This window comes from Drosophila montana, unplaced genomic scaffold, assembly GCF_035044405.1.
Source record: "Drosophila montana isolate Dmon_TW-CO22-7 unplaced genomic scaffold, ASM3504440v1 contig_3792_1, whole genome shotgun sequence".
NCBI classification, from domain to species: domain Eukaryota; kingdom Metazoa; phylum Arthropoda; class Insecta; order Diptera; family Drosophilidae; genus Drosophila; species Drosophila montana.
The window spans coordinates 52,897-59,508 of record NW_026998667.1 but is presented as its reverse complement, the minus strand read 5'-3'; positions in this window follow the sequence as shown (position 1 = coordinate 59,508).

Below are 6,612 nucleotides of genomic sequence, written 5' to 3'. Positions count from 1 at the left end.
AGTTTGCCTTTTCAGTTATCCTCAATCTCACTCGAAATCCTGTTACATGCTTTCCCTTTCCTTGTTCTAATGAAAAATGGGCTGTTGCAAAAATATTGCGCAGCGGGTCATAAAACTTCAGCAACAGCTACAACTCCAACTCACAGTTGCTTATCTATGAGCCGTCTATTTTCTTAAATTCACTATTTTTATTTTATTTTTTCCCTCCTCTCCTTTTGGATGTGGTCTGCCATAAAGCACAGCTGAAGCAAAAGCTTGTGAGTTGTCGCAATTCGCTGACTTTTTCTGTTTATACTCTAATCTCAAAGTAAAAAGTATATATGGGTCAGGGCTGCCAGCCTAGACAAAAATGTCGGTTGTGAAGCTGCTTGAACTCAGGTACTGGTTCGCATCTCGGCTTGTTATGAATATATATATATATATATATATATATATATATACATATATATGTACTTGCGGGTGGAATTTCCCGAAACCCCGTCTTAAGGTGCACCTACATCACATAAGGTAACTAAATTTCAGCTTCCTAGCTCTTACGGTTTGGGCTGTGCGTTGATCACCAATCAGTTAGTCAGTCAGGACAAACAGTTTTATATACAGAGATTTTTAAAATTTGATTTTTTTTTCCAAAATTGATTTAAGCTTTTTTTGAAGTCACCAAACTAATATTCAAAAAGAATCTTTTTGATGTGATTTAAGCTTGTATTACGTTTCAAACAGAGTATTGCACATTCGTACTTCCACTTGATTCCTTATTTGAACCCTTTAAAATAGGTAAAAAGGGTATGTATGTATATTCATGCTTAACATCAATTGCTGTGTCGATCTATCTATGTCCGTCTGTATGAACGTATCAACACTTGAAATGCTTAACACAGATCGTCGTAATGTCCGCGCTTTAAAAATTTGTTTACAGTTATCGAGAAGTTTTACAGATTCCATTAAATAAATATAAATTCATAAATTGTAGCCTTAAAGATATAGACTTATACAGACTATCGTAAAGAAAGGAGAGATCTCGAATATTTAACTTTTTGGATAAATGCCCATGGAAACCCGCCCCAACCTAAAATTGAACAAATAATTGCTGGAGGTATAGTTTAAAGTTCGTTGTAATCATGAAGTACATCAAAAAAGCATTCTCCATTGTATGGGGGCTAAGGAAAGAAGCAGCGCAGTGTGTGCGTGTGTGATTTTGTGCGTGTGTGTAGAGGGACGATATAATGCGTGTGACGACAGCTCGACGCGGATTTTAGGGAATATCCAAATCGAGCAGTCCCGACTAGAGCACTCTTATTTGTTATATATATATATATATATATATATATATATTTTTATACCCTGAACCCATTGAAAATGGGTAAAAAGGTTATAATGTATTTGTGCAAATGTATGTAACAGGCAGAAGGAAGCATCTCCGACCCCATAAAGTATATATATTCTTGATCAGTATCAATAGCCGACACGATCTAGCCATGTCCGTCTGTCTGTCGGTCCGTATGTATGAACGCAAGGATCTAGAGACTTGAAATTTTAGATGTAGGTCCTTCTAGTCCATGCGCAGATCGAGTTTGTTTCCGATAATCGAAAATTGCGTAGAGGCGGCAGCAATTAATGCGGTCAGTAGCGAGTTCGAAAACTACTACTAAAGCAAACGAGCGTGTAGCGCGAGCTACATTTGGGGTTCGAATAAGAGGGTTCAGGGTATCCCCTAGTCGGGAGCTCCCGACTAGAACCTCTTACTTGTTTTTTTTTTGTAGCTGCTGCTAAATTTCGCAATTCGTAATAAAATAACTATTAAGATTTTCGCCTTTATTTCATTTCTTCTACTTTGGTTTTCACGACCGCTTGCGTTTGGATCTCGTGTATCTGTTTGCCATTTTCCAACCTTATTAATTTTAATTCGAGTTTATCTTAATTTTTTTATGCCAAAAGCAATAAAAACTGTCTGGCAATTCGTTGTCCATAAAGCATAGATTATTAGTGGCTCCCGTCAGGTTGCTGTTCGGTAGGTTTTTGTTTGTACGCGATAGCTGCCGCTGACACGTGGGCTGTAAATATGTATATAGCCACACGTTTTCTCTAATAACTTCTGTGTTTTCAACAGTATATCTTTATTTATAAAACTGTTTGTCCTGACTGACTTACTGACTAATTGCCTTATTGACTGACTGATTGGTGATCAACCCACAGCCCAAACCATAAGAGCTGGGAAGCTGAAATTTTTACTTTAGTTACCTTATGTGATGAAGGTGCACGTTAAGACGGGGTTTCGGAAAATACCACCCGCAAGTATGGAAAAATCGCGAAAAACGTTTGTATGTAACTTTTTAGTTTACCATCCGATCGGCCTTAAACTAAATTTCAAAGATCTTTGTTCAAATTCATTTGAGGGGTGTTTCACACTTTCCCAAAAATGTATTTCTCCTTGGTGGAAATGGGGGTCAAAGATTTGATGTATGACGTTTCGCGCTCAAATTCATTTTCAAGGATCTATATCAAAAAGTGCGGTTCTAAGACTTATTTTGGTGAAGTTTTAAGTTTTGTCCGATTTGCTTCAAACTTATTTTCAGAGCTCTACGTAAGAACTTAATAAATACACGTTTCAGCGATTTGGGAAATTCCACCCGCAGGTATGAAACTTTTATGTTTACCATCCGATCAGTTTCAAAATCATTTTCGAAGCTTTTTGAGAACATTGATTTTATAACATGTGTGCCACGGGCAAGGACGGGCTATACCCGCTAGTAATATTATAAAATTGTGCCTTAAATTTGTGGGTAGTTTAAATTGGTTTATTTATTTCATTTGTAGCTATGGTGTGTTGGCGGGGGATGGCGATAGTTAAAAAATGGAAAGTGCTGACTGGTACGTCAGAAATTCTACCTTGCACAGAGACCTCAAAATGAACACCATAGACAGCCAAGTCGGAGCATTCGCCAACCGGTACAACGAAAGCTTGCAGCGACACTGCAGCCGGGTAGCAAGAGACCTCGCTGGGAGGTGTGTAGTCAGGAGGCTCATGAGAAGATCGTTCAAGGACCTCCTCCAACCACGACATAGGAGACGCCCCCGAGTCCCCCGACTACCTACGTGACGATGCAGACTTAGTCAAAAAGCCGCCTTTGACGTTTGTCCACGATAAAGCCTGAGGACTCAACCAGGCTTGGCGTAATATCACCTAAGCCAACTGTGTTGTAATAAAAATGTATGCTATTTTTGATTCAATACAATAAACAAACAAATAAAAAAAAGAGAGTGAGAGAGAATAAAAAAAAGGAAAATATTTTATATATATATACTATTCAAGAAGCTATATGTCATGTTGGGTGTCTCTAGCTATTATAATTTACGAGATTTCCTAAAAAAACAGGATTTCGATATTGGGGCAAGTTATCAACTATCGGAAGCAAACTCGTACTGCGCGGGCATTAGGAGGACCTACGTTTTCAATTCTGTAGCTCTTATAGGTTCTGATCAAAAATATATATGCTTTATGGGGTCGGAGATGCTTCCTTCTGCCTGTTACATACATTTGCCTTTTAACCCATTTTTAGTTGCTTCGGGGCATAAAAACTGAAACTTACTAACCCATTCAAACTATATTAGGCTCGAATCTAAGGCCTTAAATACTATAACCCAGTTACTAATAACCAAACAGTATTCAAAACTTTTTAGCATGCCTGTGTGCAACCCATTGTCCCGATGGGCCACTCACCCACCATCTCACTGCCCCGCTTTCACTTGGGATGTTACCAACAGCTTTTTTTTAACGCCCCTGTGTCCAACTTGTCTGTTTGTTTAAGAGCGTTCTCCGCACATGGCACATGTATTCAAGCGATTTTGTTTACATGTGTGTTAAATGATATTTGGGTCGAACTCCATGTTGTTACTGTAATGCCATCATGCTGGTTGGTGCATGGTCTTTGTGTGCGAATGTGTAGGGTGGGATAGACCTTGCATATGTTTGGTCTCTGGCGCTTCTAGTTGTCTAGAAGTTTTTGACCGTTTCCGCGAAAAGGGGGGACCTTGTTACACGCTCACGTAGATTAAATCAAAGATTATGTAAATGTACTGAAAACGCTTAAAACATTGATTGAAATGTAGCCAAGGCAGTTGATGACATGAAATGAATTTAAAGTCGATTAAATGCAAGAAACAATATTATTTATAATGAGAATAAATACGTTAAAATCATTATATTTAATTATCATTTTTATACCCTAACCCCCAGGATTTAATGGTGTGACTTTGGCCTTGAAATGCGCCGTACAAGTATGATTCAAATCCTTGATAGCTAGCCTCGTTCCCATTAAATTCATTAAAGTCGATATATATTATTCTGTCTTTTGAGCATTTCTCATAGACCCTCGTATTGAATACTGGAGCTTTGTATTTGATATTTGTCTATCTCTTCTAAACTGTAAAAAACTGATTTCACCGCTTTCATTTATATGTAAACAATGAACATGTTGCATAACGGGCCGAAAAATAATCTCAATTTAATGTTTGCCGTTCACCGCAAAGTGATACAAAGGGTGCGAAAATAAGCAAAGAAACCCTTAACGAAATTTACAAAGCTTCAATATCCACGTCAAAAAGCGCAGGCGTGTAAAATAATTTAATTAATTAATGTAAAATAAAAAACATTAAATTTAATTGTTTTTCAACTTTTAATTTTAGCACACCCGGACCTCGAGCCAGCCGACAAAATATATTAAATTTACAAAGATGATGATGAAGAACTGGGGAACCTGTGTTTAAGAAGCATGTAGAAAATTGGAGATCGAAACAAACTTAGCCAAGTCATAAGACACTACAACAAGCCGAATCTAGTCTAGCAATTTGCACAACAAGAAAATAATTCACTTGCTATTATTATGTGAGACACGCGAGGAAAACAAAATTCGATCCAAGTTAAAAGCAGAACAGCAAATTTAATTTTAGCCCTCTTAAGTATGCAACGCTGTCAGGCGCCTCTCACATGAGCGGCAAATGGGGCAAGTAAACGGATCGCGCAAAAAGCGCATGGCAATTAAATGCATGCACTTAAATGAAGCTCATGGTGATCATGGTGGTCATCATGATGATGCTGATGCCACTGTTGATGCTAATGAGATCAAATGGATCATGGGCATTGTTGCTGCTGTTGTTGCCATTGTCTGTTTTGGATGGAACCAACCCAAATGCAGCGAGCGATAAGATTAATTCATTTAAGTCACCCGTTCAGCGTTGAATCTACTTTGCTCCAAAATTTCACAGGCCACACTAATTAACGTCGACTTTTTCTGCCCAAGCCCCAGCCACGGCCACCAAATGATTTGGCCACCAGCTTATGAAATACGGAAATCAACGAGCGCTAACGTTCATCAACTGCCTACTAAATTATGTTATCAGACTCGGATGCCAGCGACTACTGGGAGAAGTATGCCTTGGCCTGGTCAATGCCATGTCATCAAGCCCAGGACACGTGTCACCAATTGCCAGTCTTAATTTACCATCCAAAATGGCAAAGGCATCCTTCTCACCACTACCCTACTCCATATCCAAATGACCAGGAACGGTTATTTTCTGCGAGTGACGAAGTCCAGGAAACCAAACTGAATCGACACTAGAGCAATTGGTCCAGGAACGCACCAAAGGTGCAAATGTACATATTTTTTTTAAATTAAAATTATTTAGCCAATATTCAGCTTATGGGATTAGTCGAACACTGCAATCTTACTTTGTAGATAAGCTGTATAGAAGTACAATATTATTAATAACAAATAACAATATTATTTTTTAAGGATGAGCGAATGTGTTGAATAAAAAGAGTGAGGCTAATAGCCAATTTTCAAATCGGCTTGAACCCGGAAGTCCGAAACGAATCCCAAACTAAATCTTTAACCCAAACTGTTTTGATTTCTTAGTTTGGATCAAACTTGAAATATGTTGTTGGGATGATGAACTCTATTGCATTGCATTTTTAAACCCTTGCAGAATGTATTAAAATTTTGTCCCGAAATGTATAACGCATAGAAGGCGTCATCGCCGACCCCATAAAGTATATATATTCTTGATCAGTATCAATAGCCGAGTCAATATAGCCATGTCCGTCTGTCTGTTTCTATGCGAACTAGTCTTAGTTTGAAAGCTATATTTATAAAACAATGCAGAAGCTCCTCTTTCTGTTGCACACAGTACATATGTCGGAGCCAGCTGGATCGGACCACTATATCATATAGCTGCCATAGGAACGATCGGTCGAAAAGTAGATTCTTGAATCAAAAACTATTGCTTGTTTAGATATCTTGACCAAACTCGTCATTTATTAGTTTTTTATGCTCCCCATATATATGCAAAATCCTAACATCACCGGACCACTTAATCATATAGCTTCCATAGGAACGATCTGTCGAAAATTAAGCTGTTGTATGGAAAACTTTTTTGTTCTTCAAGATATCTTGACCAAAGTCGCCATTTATAAGTTTCGCCATGTTCCCAACATTTATGCAAAATCTTGTTTACATCGGAATACTAAATCATATAGCATCCATAGGAACGATAGTTCGAAAATTAAGTTGTATGAAAAACTTTTTGTTTATCAAGATATCTTAACCATAAGCGGCA